Here is a 17,559-nt window from a genome sequence, read left to right on the forward strand (position 1 = left end):
TCACACAGCCCACCGGTGAGTCCTGGCGTGATGTGGATACTGCAGCCATTTCCATGACAACGCCCACCATCTACAGGACAGAAAAATAAAGCCTAAACTACAGACCTGAATAAAAGGGCTCAACCCCTTCCCTAATGTACATAGTTAAAGAGGATCTCCATCTTAGTGCCCATAAGGGATTGCACTTCTTGGACTAATTAAAACAGTACGTGAAACACATACAGATGGTTGTAAGAGATGGGGAGGGAGGAGCGCGGGAGTGTGTGATGGTCACAACTGGGAGAGAGCCTCCTGCCCCCCCCCACACCAGCGCACACCCTGCCCTGGTGGGGATGACGGCTACTTCATGAAGATTCGTCTGCTCCGAGGACCCGCGACACAGAGCACCTTTCACACGTTTACGCGCTGTTCTGAATTCGTCTTCGCCCTTTTAAAAAAACCGGGTCATTTGCCTTTTTCTCCCTGATGCAGGAGAATTCTTTAAAAGCCGTGACCAGCACCCCTCTACCAGTCACATGTTGCCGACAGCCTGTCAGAGACCACGGCTTCCTTCTCTAAGGTCACGTTTATCAGTCCTTCTTCAAAGCTTTCGCTTTTGGTGTCAGGTTGAAGAAGTCCTCCCCTACCGGGAGGCTGCAGACATGTTTTCCCGTATTGTCATCTGAAAGTTTGTGGTTTCCCTTTTATGTGTAAGTCTCTCCTTGCTCTGGTATTGATCTCTTTATATGACGTACAGCAGGCTTTTGATGTTTTGGCTTCTTTCCCATGAGAACAGCCAAGCGTCTCATCACCATTATTAAGACGTCTTCCTTTACCTGCTCATCAGCAGTATCAGTTCTGTTACAAGACAGATCTCTGCCTTTTCGGCCAGTTTGTTCATACCTGTGCCAACAGTCACACTAACTGCCATAACTTTACAGTCATTCTTAACATTCGACAAGGGAAGAATCTCTGCCTTCTTCAAAATCGTCCTGGGCCATTCTGGACCTCACCCAACATAACCTCTAGAGTCAGCTTATGAAGTCCCACACCCCATTAAAAAAGGAAAAAGAAAAAGAAACTCTGACTGGGACTGCACTGTACCTGGAATTTGGGGAGAACAGAATCTTAACAATATTATGTCTCCCAGTCCATGAACAAGGAATAGCACTTCACTTCTCTCAAAAATGCTTTGGAATTTTGAGTGTAGTGATCTTGAACATCTTTAGGTTTACTACCAGATACTTGATATATTAAGTACTACATACAGTATTTTCAATTTCAATTTCTGTTTGCTGGTACACGGAAACACACTGAATTTTCATAGACTGGCTTTGAACTATAGCGTCTTGCTAAGCTCACGTTCATTCCACTCATTTAGCTGGTTATTCCGAACTGTCCACATGCAGAATCACGTCACCTCTGGTGATGAGTCTGTTCCTCCTTTCCAGACCAGGTGCCTTTAATTCTTTTTTCTTGCCTTATTCTATTGGCTGAGACCCGCGGCACGTTACTGAACAAAACCAGCGAAAGGGGACAGCCCTGTCTGCTTCCCGGTCCCGCCGGGAACGTTGTCACTGGCTCACCCGTGAGTGCGGTGGGTGATGCAGGTTTCTGACAAACAACTTTATTCGGTAAAGGAAGACCCTGTACACCCACCTTGTCAAGACTAGTTTAAAATCATACATGTGTCACTTCATTTTGTTAAGCTTTTCTGCATCAATTCATGTTATTAAATAATTTCCCCTTCCTTCTGGTAATTTCCTCTTCTCGTGTCAAACCACCTTTACATTCCTGGGATAAACCAACTAGGTCAGATCCAGTGAGTTTTGAGACAAAGGAAAAGAATAAAGCCATTCAGATATTAAGGGAGTCAAGCGAGGTCTGAAATCTTTTCTACTTTTGATTCCAAACAGTTGGAGACCTCGCCCCACCTTTCAGCCTTAGTTCTACACTCGCTCCCTTTGTCAAGAACATAAAAAGAACTGGAAAAATTAATACTCTGAAATGTGCTTAGTGGGGCTTGTTTAATGTAGGTCAAAAAACTGAAATGGGGGTGCCAGAGCTATCTGTCACCCGCCTTCTGTGACAGCAGAGCACACCTGTCCTCCTCCCAGAGCCCATTTGCAGACTCACGGAATCGTCGGCATTCGGCAGCAGGAATAACTTAAAGTCTCCATTCCAGCCAGTTTTCCTATCCACTTTTATTTTCCATGCAAACTTTTTATTTTCAAACAGCTGTGGATTTACAGGAAAATAAAAACCAGTACAGAGTTCTCACGCACTCCGCACCCCGCGTCCCCTGCAGTGGATGTCTTACGTTGAATAGTACGTTCGGGCTATCGCTAACTGAAGGCTACACCTTACTCAGGTTTCCCCAGTTTTCCCCAAACGCCCTCCTGCGTCCCAGGACCACCCAGGACTCCACATGACGCTGACTCATCACATCTCCCCGGGCGCCTCTGGGCATGACAGTTCCTCAGAGGATGTACATGTCAGGTGTTTTGTCAAATGTTCCTCAACTGGGACTCGCCCGACACCGTCCTGATTGGCCCGGGGTGGTGACTTTAGCAGGGAGACAACAAAGGTGAAGCCACTTCCGTCACGTGATATCACAACCCACTAAACGGCACCACGGATGTGACCCTGACCGCCTGGCTGGCCTGTGTCCGCCGGCCTCCCCGCTGCAAAGGTGCATTTATGTTCCCTTTCCCCACGACACTCTTTGGGAGAAAGTCACCACGCACAGCCCACCCTTGTAGAACACCCCAACCTTTCCCTCCCCGCTGCTTCTCAGGAGTCAGGATGGGTGCGCCCGCTCCCAAGGAGGCAGCGTGGAACCCAGGGGACAGAGGGCAGCCGGGGCTCTGGGTCCCCAGGGAGAAGGCAGAAGTCAGGGAGCAGAGGGGCAGGGCTCGGCCAGAAACCCCAGCTGCTGCTCGGGGCCGCTGTGGGGCCAGGCCCCTCCGCCTGCATTTCTCCGACTCACTGTGCGTCTCTGCAGGTTTGGGTGAAAATGAAGTCCGCACCTAAGGGCTTGGCGGGAAGCTGGCATATGTCCTAGCAGTAAGGATGATGGTACCCCTCCCCTTCCCACTGTTTCCCCTCCCCTGCTGCGAGTGAAAATCTAACAGGGAACCTGCTAGAAGGTCTGCAAAGGAACGGAGTCTCCTCCCTAGTAAATGTCTGGGTTTGGGCTTCCCCTCTGCCCCTCGGGCCCTGAAGTCTCCGTCACGTCTGTGATGAGCAGGAGGGTCTGAAGGGCGAGGTGGCCCCGTTTCCTGGACGTGGGGCCTTTGTCAGGAAGGAGGTGGCTTTCGAATCTGGAACTGCACACAGGCTAGAGACAGAGGCTCCCTCAGGGGGAAGGTGTGTCACTCAGTGTGAGGACGCTGAATCGTAAGCACCCAAGGGCTCCCACAGGACGGAAGCCCTGGGTCCTTACAAACTAACTTAAGGAGAAGAGGCAGAGATCTTGCGCTGGGATATTTGTGTTGCTGTTAAACTCAGAAGAAAAAAAGTTTTTTAAAAACCAGTTAGACTTTATAAGAAGAACAGCCCGTCTGCTCGGAGGCCTGGCTGCAAGGGAGGCAGCTCTGGGACACCCAGGCTCACCCACCACCCAGCAGGGCGAAGGGGTGCAGGGCCCCTCCATGCTGTGACTCAGCGGGGAACTCGTGGGGTGTCCCTCGATGTCCAGGTGAGGCTGGCACTCCCTGCACCTGGCCTGTGGGGCCCTGGAATCCTCCCACTGGAAGTTTGACCCCCTTGTTCATTTCAGTCATAAAATGTCACAGCTCAGAGACGGAAATGATTCCTCAGGTCAGCAGAACGCTCACCTTCCCCCGGCCTGTCCCCTGACGTGAACACCCCAGAGCGGTCTCACGCTCCCTCCCCAGCAGGACTCGGCCCCCCAGCCCCCCTCCTTTGCTGAAAGGCCCCCCACCCCTCTGGCATCACGGGCCTGCCCTCCCTCCCAGCCCACATACAGCAGTGCCCCCTCCCCCCATACCAGCACTGGCCCACCAGGCGGACACCTCCCCCGTGAGTTTTGCTAAGAGCCTCCAGCATTCCAACCCATTAAATGTTTCTCCTCTGCATCATGCAAGTTATGGAAAAATAGCAAAGTTCTATAATAAAGCTTGTGTGTGCCCATTAATAGGAATTAAACTTTAATGAGGTAAGTGTTATGAATTCTTGAGGCATGTCCAACACAACTTATGTGCATTTATCAGAGAAAGTGAAAATGAGAGGCACACTGCTGTTTTTGCTAAACACTGTTTTTCCTTCAGGAAAGCTGGGCAGACTTTGAAAAGGTCAGGGATGATCTGAGGCATTCTTGGCCTCTGAAAGTCAAACTGCCAGTTTATAGGAAATACGAGTTTACGGGAACATGTTCAAAGGACACCAGGAGGCTGTGACCAGTCAGTGTGGGGAGAGACTCTGCAGGACAGACGCCCCAGCTCCTTGGTGGGGGTGGCGGGGCGGCGGGGGCACGGGCTACAGGTTGAAGACTGCAGAGGGGACACCCAGTCCCTAGGTCTGCCTCCTGATTTCAACAAATGGCTGGAAAAAGGCATTTTGTTAACACAACTGGCAAAAAGGGAACATAGCTTGATACAAGAAGATGTTTGGGAATTATTATTCATCCTGGGGAGTGTGATAATGGGTTTATTTCTGTTGGAAACACACACTGAAGTCTTTATGTGGCATCTGAGATTTGTTTTAAATTCTCTAGGAAATAAAGCTGGGGAGGTGGGGGTGGTCCAAAGGCTCAGGGTTTTGAGGGGCACAGGGGGTTTCACCGTGTGACTGGGAGTCAAGATCTCTTTTGTACGGGTTTGACATTCTTCCCGATAAAAGAGCTTCTGAGAGCTGGCAAGACAAGCCCTGGCTTTGTCGTCAATGGCAGGTGCCTGCTGGACCTGCTAAGTCTTCATTCTCCCCAGTTCTCTCCCTGATACCCTGACACTCTCCGGTTTACTGCCAGCCCCTAGCAGTGCCGGCAGGCCCACCCTCCCAGCTCACACACAACTCAGCAAACACGTCCTGGGCATCTGAGCTGCGACACTGAGCAGGACGGAGGGCCCAGCGGATGCCGCGCTGAGCCCAGCCCCGGCGCCAGGGCACACACCCTGGCCTGTCTGGCCTGGAGCGCGGGGTCCACGTGGGGTGGCGGGGGCTCACTCACACAGCAGGGCCCACCTTCTGACACCAAAGACTTAGTCCAGGCAAACAGGACAGATGTCCAAGCGGCCTCTGCTCCAGATCCTCGGACCCCAGGCAGAGAGGCTGGAGCCGGGGGCGGGGGAAGAGTCGCGGCCTGCCACTTGGGACTCTTCTCTGGGAAATTTCAAAAGCGGGGAAGCGACACCTGGCCGCTCCTCTCAGAGGGACGACCGGACAGAAGGCTCTGGCGGCGGGGAAGGACACCGGGAGGGGCCGGCCCAGCCAGGGAAGGACCAGCACGGGAGCCACGAGGGAGAGGGTGCGGGAGCACAGCCGCGCGGGCCGCCGCCTGCAGGCCAGACAGAGCCGGCTCTGCCCGCCCTGGTCCTCCCAGGTCCGCGGCAGCACTTCCTGGGGGGAGTTTCTCAGCAAGTCTCCGGATGGTCCTCCTTCCCCCTCCCCAGTGAGACACCAGCTCCCAGCTGTTCCCACCACGCGGAGGCCCAGCTCCGCCGTTGGTAAGTGAGCTAGAAAATCGGAGAACACGTCCTGGCCCGCCCGCCCTCCGAGCAGAGGGAGGGCATCCGGCTGCCCCGCAGGGCGGGGCCGGGTGGGCCACTCCGCGCTGCTTTGCAGAGCACTTGGGGGCCTGGGGAGGGGGGGAAGTAACGTCAGAGCAAAATGGGCAGGTCTCTCAGCCTCTGAGTAAGAGAACCCCAGGGAGCACGCAGGGAACCCGTATCTCCAGGACTGAGACAAAACCGTTTCTGGATACACACCCGCGATCACATTAGTAGCGACAAGTCACACCCCACCAGCAGGGACGGGAAACTCGCCCTGGCGGCTACCTGTCAATAACCACACTTTCTCCGGCTGCTCGGAGCAACCTGCACGCGGGGCAGATCCAGAGGCAGACCCGGGTCAGCTGAGCCCCTGCTTCTGGTCCCCTGCAGATGTCCTGTTTTCTGAACTAACACCTCCTAACTGTCGGGTGACCTGAGGAACACAATTCCCACCTGAGTTCACCCCCTCACCCAGACGGAGGGGCCTCTGCGTGGGAGCAGGCTGTGTCCTGAGGCCCCGGGGTTTAGGGTCGGACAGGCTGGCTTCCACCTCACACTGAGCTTCAGTTGTGATCATGTGGCTTAAACTCGGACTCAGTTTCCTCGTGACTTAAGTGGAATGTAAACCAACACAGGAGTAAATAAAATAACACACATAACGGGCAAGGCAGAAAACACGCTCTCCCGCAACCCCGGCACCTCTGCGACACCGGCGCGCAGTCCCGCCTGCGCAGAGAACGCACGTCCCATCCCACACCGGGACATCTGATCGGGGCAGAAGCATCTCCTGAAAATGTGAGTCAGCAAGTGAAGCCACGTGGTGGATGGAGCAGCCTCCCAGAACACTTTCCACACTGCTGGGCCCTGAAAATTAGCTGGAAGGCGTTTGTGGTTAGGGACAGGAAGCTGGAAAATGGGTACATTTTAATAAGCAGCTCACGAGAAGTGAGTCATTAACTGAAAACAGTAAGCCCCAACGGCCATTTGGAGAAAGTCCGCGCGGATGTTGAGTGTGTGGCTGGAGAGTGTCCGCGGGGACCACGCCCCAGGAGGCGGGAGGCGGAGACCAGGGCCTGCTGGCCTCACAAGCATTGCTGCTGTCTGTACGGGAAAGGATCCTGTGGGCCGTCCCCTTTCATGCACCGCTTCAGAGTGACCGAGCACCTGGCAGGCTCCAGTAACGCTTCACCCCCGGGGCTGCAGGGCCTGAGAGCCGCCGGACTGGCCCAGCAGCGGCTGCCCGAGGGACCCGCGCCCCTGGGTCTCGTCCGCAATGCCTGCCGACCGGGTGCGGTGGCCACAGCATCTCGGGGTTAAAGACTTTCTCCCCAGCTCTCTTTAGGACAGTATTTGCTTCAATTCATGGAAAGCATATTTCACGTACATTTTTTGTGACTGAAGCTGACATTCTAAGTCAGAAATAACAGCCAATTAGCCAATTAGCCACTTTTTATGACTTAGACGCTCATGTAAGTCTTCATTCCTATCAGCTCAGTCAGTCCACAGCCGGGAGAAGAACGGCAAAAATACTATGATCATCTGCCTTTTAAAGACAAAGAAGGTCGGCCAGAGAGATGGTGAAGGACGGCACGGTCAGGCCAGGAATGCCAAGGCCCCGCCTCCCCATTCTGGCCCATCGGGCTGCAAGGTCTCTGGCACATCATCCATCCATTGAGCAAATTCAACGGAACTAGTTACTGATTGTCATTAACTCCAGGGTGCAACCTTGAGTAACACCAAGTCCCGGAACCCCAAACTCCCACTAGCGTAGAGGAGGTGACCATAAACAGCTCTCATGGCATCGTGTGCTGGAAATAAATCACATGGGCAGGGGGTGACGAGGTTTATTCCTTTAGATAGGCCCTTGTGAGATGGTGACATCTGAGCAGACACCTGAATGATAGGCAAGAAGGAATCATGTAAACTATTCCAAGGAAGAGCATCCGACAACACGTGCAAAGGGCCTGGGGTGGAGCACACCTGGTGGGGTCCGTGCAGCGGGTCGGAGTGAGAGAAACAGGGTCAGGGAGGCAGCGGCACCTGAAGGCCACTGTGAGACTGTCTTTTGACGTGTGTTTTAAAGGCTCACTTCTGCTGCTGCACAGAACATCAACCAGGGCCAGGAGGGCCCAAAGAGGGAGAACGGAAGCTGGGAGAAGAGCCAGGAGCCCAGAGAAGGGCGGCTGCACGGAGCTGGGCCAGTGGGCTGACTCGGGATCTGTGTGGAAGGCAGCCATTGTAAATTTCCAGTAGCCACATGGGAGGCAAGGCCATTCGCGGAGCTAAGAGAGTCTGGGAAACGCTGGGCGGGTGGGCTCGTGCGGGGGCGAAGACAGGAAACCAAGGACATAGACCGCTGACCCTGCTCATTCTGGGAGACCTGCTCGTCACTTTGGAGAGCAAACAGCTTCTAAACCTCCCCTGACCCTTCCTCTATTATTTTCTCAGGAGAAAAAAAAAAGCTCAGGATCTGCCATCGGTTCAAAACTCCAGTTAGTAAATATCTCCACTCGGTTTGCTCCACTCGTCTTTCCAGTCGGTAAGTCCGTGAGCTGCTCTTCCCCGCCACCTCCATCCTTAACGCATTCTTTCCTTGAAATGCTTTTTACTGATTTACTTTTAATTAAAGTGTAATTGACTTGCAACATTGTATTAGTTTCAGATGTGCCACAGTCATTTGACATTTTTACACATTACAGAGCGTTCACCACGATAAGCCGTTACCATCCGTCACCACACAAAGTCGTCGCAACATCGCTGACTTTGCTCCCTGTGCTGTACACAGCACCCCTGGGACTTACTCGTTTTGTAAGTGGAAGCTTAGCAGCGTTCTTCATGGCTGTCCCGACTCCCGCCCTCCCAACACCAGCATCTTGGGTGGGTGCGCTCTTCTGGAATAGTAAGTCCTCTAGGGAAGCCACTAAGGGAAAAACAGGAACTCAGACAACACATTGTCCCCCAGAAACCACAAAGTCACCCCCGCGGTGCCAGCAGGCTCCACGGACCTAGCCGGCTCTCGTGTCTCTTGTCCGTTACTGAGACGCACTGTCTGATGGAGGTTCTTTGTTTCAGAACTTAGCCGTCGCCTGGAGGACGAGACCTTGCCGTGCGCTGCAGAGCGGGCACCTCCCAGGGCAGCTGAGCACCTGTCACACTCTGAAGATGCTGTACGCTTTCTTCTGGGCTGCACACGTGTCCTCGCGTTAAATGAAACGTCCTGGCTTAGCCTCACTTCCCTGGCGAGCACGCTGTCCGGAGCCTGGCACCGGGCGCTGGCACCCCCACGCCGACAAAGGCTGAGAGTCCGCCGTCAGGGGCCACGGGTGCGGAGGACACATCCAAGCAACATCCCCGTTTCATCCTGGGCTCTGGGCCCTCCCCAGAACCAGTGGGCGATGGGCGACAGTGAACTGTAGGCTGTACCAGTGTGACCAGGCACTCATGCTGGGTGACCCAAGAACAGCCCACCCTCCCCGTAGCTGTCAGGGCAGCTCTGCAGGGTGGACACCGGTCACCATCTGCTGCTGGGGACCATCACGGGCTCGAGACTGCAGGAGCTTGTCCAGGGGCAGGAGCAGCACGTGCAGAATCAAAACAAGGTCCTGAACTGCAGGCCACTGGTGAGGGAGCCCTGGGAGTCCCGCCGGTTCCAGGGCTCATGCTCAGCAGGGACGTGTGACATCTCCGAGGAGAAGTGTATTTCAAGGGCCTGATGCTGGAAGGTCCAGGAAAAGAGCTTCTCACCCGGAAGCTGCCAGGCTCTGCCCCCTGCCTGCAGCCTGGAGGAGAAGGATCATTTTCGGCGCCTGACACAGGACTGTCCCGTTCCAGCAGGACCCCCGCTGCCAGAGGTCACGGCCAAAGGAAGACAGCAGAGGACTGGCTCGGGAATCAGGCCAGGAGAGGGGCTGCCGGATCCAGGACTCAGAAATGGGCCTCCTCTGCCCACGCGGTACCCCCTCCACTGTGCACCCCACCGTTCATCTCGAGTCAACCTGCGGATGCAGCCGGCAACTTGGAAGAGGGCCTCCTCACAGGTACCCGGCCCTTCCGGAGCGTGGCGCTCACAGAAGCGCCCGCGGTGGGCCGGCTGCGGGCAGAGGGCCTGCCGCAGGGCGGGAGCGGTGCTCCCAGCTGAGCTCTGCCCCATCTCAGGAAGTCTCGCTTTCTTTCATTCTTGTACTGCCTAAGAATATCCAGCATGTTGTCTGTAAAACTGTATCGAAGTTCTTAGTTTTTTAAAGCCTAACTTCATAAAAACAAGAAGGGGACACCCAAATCCCACCCGGCAAAGGCTCAGCTGTTAGCACCTTAGCTGCTGTGCGGAGAGACTGGAGTCTCCCAGGCAGGCCGTGCGCAGCCATGACCACGCCGTCACTCGCCCCACGACGCACGTGTGCCCCTCTCGGCCTGGAGGACGCGCTCCCGCTGCAGAGGACTGCCCGTCGTTCAGGGGTGTCCGTGTGCACGTGAGGCCACTTCGTGCTTAAGTCCCACAGCGCACCCCTTCCTCCCACAGAACTAGCTTCCCGGGTCCTCCGGAGGGCTGGGTACGACCTGCAGGAATCTGTTACGTTGCTGTTACACACCACGTGGAGGTGCTCCACAGACCACAGCTCCCCTGAACCCAGACTAACTAATCTCACTACGCCTCTTACTACCGTTTTTACACAACACAAACCTGTTTCTAAAAATACACCGATCACACTCTGTCACGTTCTATTTTAATCTTCTAAAAATAGTGGCACCGGCGGGAGCAGCACTTTGCTGTTAGACGCTGCCTGCGCTGATGTCAGTGACAGGGTACGGATTCCTGTCCGTTCCCTGCTTTTCAGCTTGTGGTTTCTGCATGATTACTGGGGAGTCCTGGGCATCCTCGGCGGGTGGCACTGAGGTTCAGAGCCGGGAGCCTGGTGCCAAAGCCCAGGCCTGTTCCAGGGTGCCCTTGACCTCACTCCAACAACCTGACCTCATTTTTCACATCTGAACAACGGGTGAAAGGACACTCTGCACCTCGCAGGGCTGGCAGGATGCGAGGAGCCAGCCTGGCTGTCACCTGACTCGCAGGACCGGGTGCTGCAGAGACCAAGGCCGCCAGGGCGGTCCTCCCCCCAACTCCCGTCCGCAGGCTGGGCACCCCCCAGGCCCCACGGCGATGAAGGAGGGAAACCGAAAGGGGAAAGAACAGAGCAGGAGGGAGGCTTCTGCCCCAGGAGCTGCAACGTCCCATGAGGCCCTGTGCTCACCACCTCCTCCCCCACTTCTCCCCGTGGGTGCCCAGGCCACATCAGGTAGGGGCAGACTCTTTCCAAATAGCCGCTCTGCGAAAAATGGCTGTTTTAAACAAGCCTTCCAAATTTTGAAAGCTTCATAGTTTGAAGAACAGATATATCCAAATTTTAGACCAGAATCCCTCATCTTCTGTGCTCTGAAATGGAGTAATTTTTGAATTAAGAAAAAGCGGAAACAAAGCACCCCACCCCCACATACCTGTGCACTCTTACTGTCCAGACTGTTCCCTGCCAGCGAATCAGCAGTTAATGCTCTGCCTGCCCTGGGTTTCAGGGTGAACAGCCCCCCCACCCCCAGGCCGAGGCGGCGGGGGCTCTACCTGCCTCAGCCGCCCGCACCTCCCACTGCCTGGCAGGCGTCCAGTGCTCCCGCCAGGCACCGAGCAGAGCCGGAGCCTGAGCACATCTCTACCCCCAAGTTCACCTCCCTTATCGGTGAAGCAGAATTGATGACCTAGCTCCATTTTCTCATAAGGTATGATCATTCTGGGAACAGATGCATTTCCTATCACTCAAAATTCAACTCAGAGGAAAAAATCACGTACCCCTCCATGCACTCATTTGCCAACAATGAGGAGAATCATGGGCAAAGGGAATCTGTAGGAATCACACCAAAACAAAACCCATCAACAGCAGCCTTCCTTAACCGCCCAATTCCTCTGGTCTGTACAGATGGAGTATGCCTGGCTATTTTGCAGGAAGGCAATCTGTAATTAGAATGAGCACCCTTAGGTGGTACCGGTTCAGGGCTGGTCTAGAGCGAAAGCATCCACAGACAGAAAAAAGGGCAACCCTTTTAACTCAACTACAGGAAAGAGGAACTGAAAATCACTGTTGTAAAATCCGGGCCGCTTGGCTGATGTTCCGAATTCACAGGGGCACCTGTGGCAAAAACCAATTTCACACTTTGGGAAACATAGATACTGCTAGTGTCCAAAACACAGAGTCGAACAATGTACAAAGTGGATCATAACTCAGGTTCTGGAGCCTTGCTGGACTTACGCACTAAGGACCCCTCACCTCTCACTGCAAGAATATGGAAATGGTGACCAGGAGACAGAATAAAGTCCCACCCCAACTCTAGACACAGAGTTGAGCTCAAAAGGAGAAGGAAGGAAGGGAGGGAGGAAGGAAAGAAGAAAGGACGAAAGGAAGAAAGAAAGAAGAGACCCCAGTTACCAAGAGGGCAAGGCAGAATCAAGGTACCCTGAGCAAGTGCACAAAGATGCGGCTGCCTGGACCTGGGGACAGTCATCAGAACTGGCCCTGGGGTGGGCAGCAGGTGTGGCCATGAGCTTGTCCCAACAGAGACTTGGAACCCAGACCCCTGCATAAGGACAGAGCTCCAGCAGGGCCATGGGATCTATGAAGATGGGACTGGACCTCTCTACCCACCAGGCCAAGGAGGCAGGAGAGGGTGGCTGGGAAGAGTCTCCTCTGAGAAACTGAAGCCCTAAGCTTGTGCCCATGTGGGTGGCCTCCAGATTCACATCACTTGGGCGGTTCTGGAGTCCTGAGTCCAGAAATTAAGGTAAAAACTAGTCTAGAGCTGGGAGAACCTGGAGATGAAGGACAGCAAAAATAAAATGCCCTTCCACAGACACACCCACAACCACGAGGTACCCAAAGAGGGGTGAACAGGAGGGAGGTGGGTGCGGAGCTCAGGGGGCGGGGGGAAGCCCCCCTGCCAAAGAGAACTTGCAATGAAAATAGAAAATTACAAATGGGAGGTGGGAACACTCAGCTCTGCTAGAATCAGCCAACACAACACAGCAGAAAAGACTCCAAAACGTCTGCAAATATTAAAACAATCTGTCAGAGACTATAAAACACACATGTTTATAAAAATAAGATACTAAATGGAGAAAAGAAATGATAATAGCCCATTCAGGAACCCTGGAGAAAGAAATGGAAAACTGCTGAAAGAATTTTCTAGAATCGAAAATAGCAGACTAGATACAGCTAAGGACAGAAATAATGAACTGGACGCTAGAGCTAGACAACCTGAGGGCAGCACAAAAGGGGGCAGAGGGAGTGAGGCACGGAGAAAAGAACAGGAGGGTCCATCACAGGTCTAGTGCGAACTCCTGAAGTACAGAATGGAGATAATGCAGAAGAGAGAATATTCCAGAATCCCAGGGACATAAGAGGCCTCAGGCTTTAAACGCATGCTCAGTCCCACGCAGGGCAAGTGCTTACCACACCAGACACACTGCGGCAAAATACCAGAACATCCACCAGACGAGGTCACAAAAGCGCCAAGACAGCAGAGACGGGCTCCCTGAGGAGGGACAACGCTGCACTGAGAGCTACCTTTTCGACAGCAGCAGCAACAAGAGGAAGCCAGGAGGCACTAAGGTCCCTTAAACCGCTGCGCAAAACACAAGTTGCCTACAGTTCTACACCCAGCTAAACTATCACTCTAGAAAAAGGAAGAAAGGGCATTTTTCTGACAAACAAAAATTGAGAATGTTTACCACTCAGAAACCATTCTTCAGAACGACACACGGACTATGTCAGATAGAAGCAAGTCACTTCCAAAGTGAAAGGCTAGCAAGCCAGGAGCGAGGGTGTGTAAGCACGGAATACCGAGTGAACGCAAAGGTTCACACAGTCCCTGAGACTTTCGGTATGTGTCACACTGTTTCCTCAGACTTCCTGTCCGTGCCTCTGTGTACCTGTGTTTCAAGGTCACCGGCTAAAACTCCTTGTCAGTTTCTTATTAAGAATAATGGAAATCCCCAAAATGAACAAGGCTGCCTCTTCACTCTGACAGGTGGGAAACTCACGGCCAAACTGTAGTTTGTTTTTGAATAATTGCGCAGGGCTTAGAGCATGCCTATCTAGTCCCTGCTTCTCCCCAACAGACCCTCATTTCCCCCTTGCTTGATTTCTTTGTCTTTACTCATATTGCCCTATTAATGAAATAAGAATTCACAACAGCTGTCCTTGAAACTGCACTGAATAGGTACCAAGGCACTCGACACACCCACCGTCTGGCTTCTTCTCAGCACAAAGAGGAGGCAGCCACTGAAATGTGGCCCAGTTTCAGTAACTCTTTACAAAACTCTGCTGAAGCAGAGTTTAGTACCACTGAGAACAGGGCAATAGCTCATCAGTCCTACTTTCAAAGACAAAACGCTATCGCAAACATGACTGACAGCAATCAATGCAGCGTGCCACTCGGCGCCGTATTTGCATGTTGGAGAGCCCTTCTCTGAAATCAGCTCAACTTGTGCGAAAGCAACTCTTTGTGAGGAATGATCAGCAAAAGATTGCTTATCCTTTGCTACGCTCAGAAATTAGTAAAAAGTAACCAGCTCTTGGAAAAGGATAAACCACTTTATGCAAATACTTCGGCAAAGGCTCTCTATTAATGCAAATATTATGTTTGTCTTTTATTTGAACGCAAACAGCATCTGTTTGGCACAGTCAATGCCGTCGCTTTGTAGTTTGTGCTGAGTGACTCAAGTATGTTCCAGCTGCTTTTCAGAGTTTGAAACAGATTTCCAGAGAGCCAGAGCCACAGAAGAAAGTTCACTGACGAGAGCAGCAAGCGTGCTGGGGCTCCTGGGGGCGGGCGGCTCTTCCCGCTCACGGCGAGAAGCAAATCCAAGGATGAATTCCGGGAGGCACTTCTGGAGAGGTTTGGCTTCGTGGCATTTTCTTTTTTAACAGTTTTGACTAAGGAAAAAACCTAGGATTGCTTTTTATAAATTCCTTTGTTGGGAAAATATACTCAGAAGAACAACACATGTTGGAAAAGGAAAACTGGGCAGCACCAGGCTGCCATCAGAGCGGCCAACCCAGAGCCAAGGCTGACTCCTCAGAACGCCCCGACCTCGCCGCGCTGCACTCTCCTCTCGCAGACCAGGGTGGTGATGCAGAAGGCTCCCTGCCAACACTGCCATCCCAAGATCATTAGGCCAATTTTCTGCCTCTGCCACAAGATCAAGAGCTCCTAATAGGGACTAAATCTTGATAGTTCTATTATCCATGACCCTAAAACTAGTTCAGCACTGGAGAATGGATGGATGAGTAGATGGGTGGATGGGGAGTGGACGGATGGTGGATTGATGGATGGACGGATGGATGGACAGTGGGTGGATGGATGGATGAATGGTGGATGGGTGGGTGGATGGGTGCAGGGATGAATAAATCATGCTATAAATGAGGAACAGATAATATGAGAAAACTGACCTGAGGTCCTTCAGATTTCAAATATATTCAACTTCCTGATCTCTACCCAACCACGAGTACCCAGAAACGGTGACTGTGACCTCAAAATATTAATAATGCTAATTTTACCATTCCATTAGTACAGAATGCAGATATATTACCAATCAAATCCATCAGATCAGTATCTTCCTGGAATGGGCTGCGGAGAAAGGAGGAGAGATGTGGTACTTGCAGATGCCAGTCAAAACAAACATATACGCTCACATAAACTTGCCATTAAAATTCCAAAATGCCTGTTTGGACAGATAACTCTAAACCTTTTAATAATCCCTTTAATAATTAATTTACTTATTAATTATTATTCAAATTGACTATTTTCCCAAACACACTGCTAATCATTTCATACTATTCATCTCCTCCTCTAATCATATAGGAAGAGATTTTGTTTTTGACAAAACAAAATATAAAGAAAGGAAGAAATTCTCAACTTTTTTCATGAGACAGTATTACCTTGATATCAAAAACTGACAAAAAAAATACTACAAGTTAAACTTGCTCATTAACACAAAAGCAAAAATCATAAAACATTAGCAAACTGGATCTAACAGCATATGGAGAGGTTCTACTACATTTTAGTCAATGCAAATTCAGTTCAGAAATTAAAGGCTGGTTTAATTTTTTTAAATCAGTGTAATTAACCACATGAACAAAATTAATAATAAAATTTATATCCTCTCAACAGAGACAAAGGAAGCATTCGATAAAATTCTGTGTACATTCGTTCATGGGGGAAAAAAGAACCTTCACAGGAAGCCAGGAACGGAAAGTCACAACACTGATTTGACAATGGATTCTTAGAAAGAAAACAAACAAACAAACAAAGACCTACAGCAACATGGTATCAACAGTGATACAGGGAATATTCTCCTTTGAGATCCAGAACCAGAGGAGAATCCTCTCTATTCAAGGAGAGCCAGTGCTCCTGGCCAATGCACTGAGGCAGGAAAAAGAAATATAAGAAATGGAAAGGAAAAATAAAACTGTCACTGCACGCAATCAGCGTGTAGAAACTCCCAAAGAATTTACAGATAACACTGGAATTCAACAAGGCCAACTGAAGATCAATACACAAATATCTTTTATTTCTGTGTACCAGCAACAAATAGAAAAAATTACCAATAGATACCAATTATAATCGCATCAAAAAATCCAACAAACGATGTGGAGACCTGTACGCATGAAACAGGGAAACAAGGGTGAAGGACACGGGAGACTTGGAGAGGGTCATGATCCTGGTTGCTCAGACACGGACCAGGGTCCCCACCGGCCTGGCCTCCCCTGGTCCTTCCCACTTCCTGACTCACTTAAAACTCTTGCCAGTGTAATCTTTGGAAGCAGTTGCTTGAACACCCTTCTTCCTCGACCCACGGCACTGGCATCTCCAGGTGGAGACACCGCACACACCTGCTATGTAGGTATCAGTGAACCGGAAGTTTCACAAAGGATAGCTTATCCTTCCCGGGCGCAACCTGACACTTCCTATCCTGTTTGGCGTTTAGGGTGACCCCGCTGGCCGTGAGTGGGTGCGGACCTGGCTCCCCAGCTGGGGCACGCCCTTCCCACCTCCGGCCACCTCCCCGCACCCCCCGTCCCTGCACTCTCAAAGCCCAGCAGCCCCCAGGCCAGCTCCGGGTCCCCTCCCGCCCTCCCTCCCATTCTGAACGTGCACTTACTCCCTCTGTCGTGGAACCAACACTTCTGAACCTTCCACGGGGGCGTGCCACACGGATGGCCTGTCTTTCTCACCATGCTGCCCGTCCTTGCACGTGGAGCCCCAGCACCAGTGGTGTCCTACACGTGGTCGGCACCCAGAGACGGAAGGACGAGCCCAGGCGGACTCGAGCCTTTGAGACATTCGGGCCACCTGCAGGCACGGGCAGCTGCCGGGAGAGCCGCACCGAGCAGAGCCCAAGCCGGCAGCGGGTGGCGAGTAAGAGCGCCTGGGATCCCCAGGGGCTCAGGGCTCAGACTCTACACCATCTGCCCCGAGTCTGTGCTGATGATCAGAAGTGGGTGCCCTGGCCCCGGCCAGAGGGCCCTGGGGGTACACGGCACCCTCTCTCCGTACAGAGCGCTCAACCCAACCACTCACTTCTCCGGGCCCTAGGAGGCCGGCTGGGGTCAGAGATTTCAGAGCACAGGGGGCACCCAGCAGGGGCCTCATAAATGCCTGCTCTGGTCAGGATCCTCCCTGCAGCTCCTCCCACCACAGTTATCCAGGACTTTCTGGTCAGCCCAGAAGGATCACAGACTGTAAGTGGGAAGTACGGCCTTGGAGGGAGGAGGCAGGAGGGAGGCGTGCAGGGAAAGGAGACGTG

At 52.5% G+C, this 17,559-nt stretch overlaps 1 protein-coding gene and 1 long non-coding RNA gene across 8 annotated transcripts in view; one reads left to right on the forward strand and one right to left on the reverse strand.

The window, feature by feature from the left end:
- Nucleotides 1–17,559, reverse strand: part of HDAC4 (histone deacetylase 4) — a 270,795-nt gene that overhangs the window by 139,104 nt on the left and 114,132 nt on the right. The window lies entirely within an intron of this gene.
- Nucleotides 5,477–9,337, forward strand: LOC116663829. Its single transcript, XR_004320201.1, has 3 exons — nucleotides 5,477–5,666; nucleotides 8,160–8,250; nucleotides 8,784–9,337. It is a non-coding gene; the product is annotated as an uncharacterized LOC116663829 (long non-coding RNA).

This window comes from Camelus ferus, chromosome 5, assembly GCF_009834535.1.
Source record: "Camelus ferus isolate YT-003-E chromosome 5, BCGSAC_Cfer_1.0, whole genome shotgun sequence".
In the NCBI taxonomy this organism is placed as follows: domain Eukaryota; kingdom Metazoa; phylum Chordata; class Mammalia; order Artiodactyla; family Camelidae; genus Camelus; species Camelus ferus.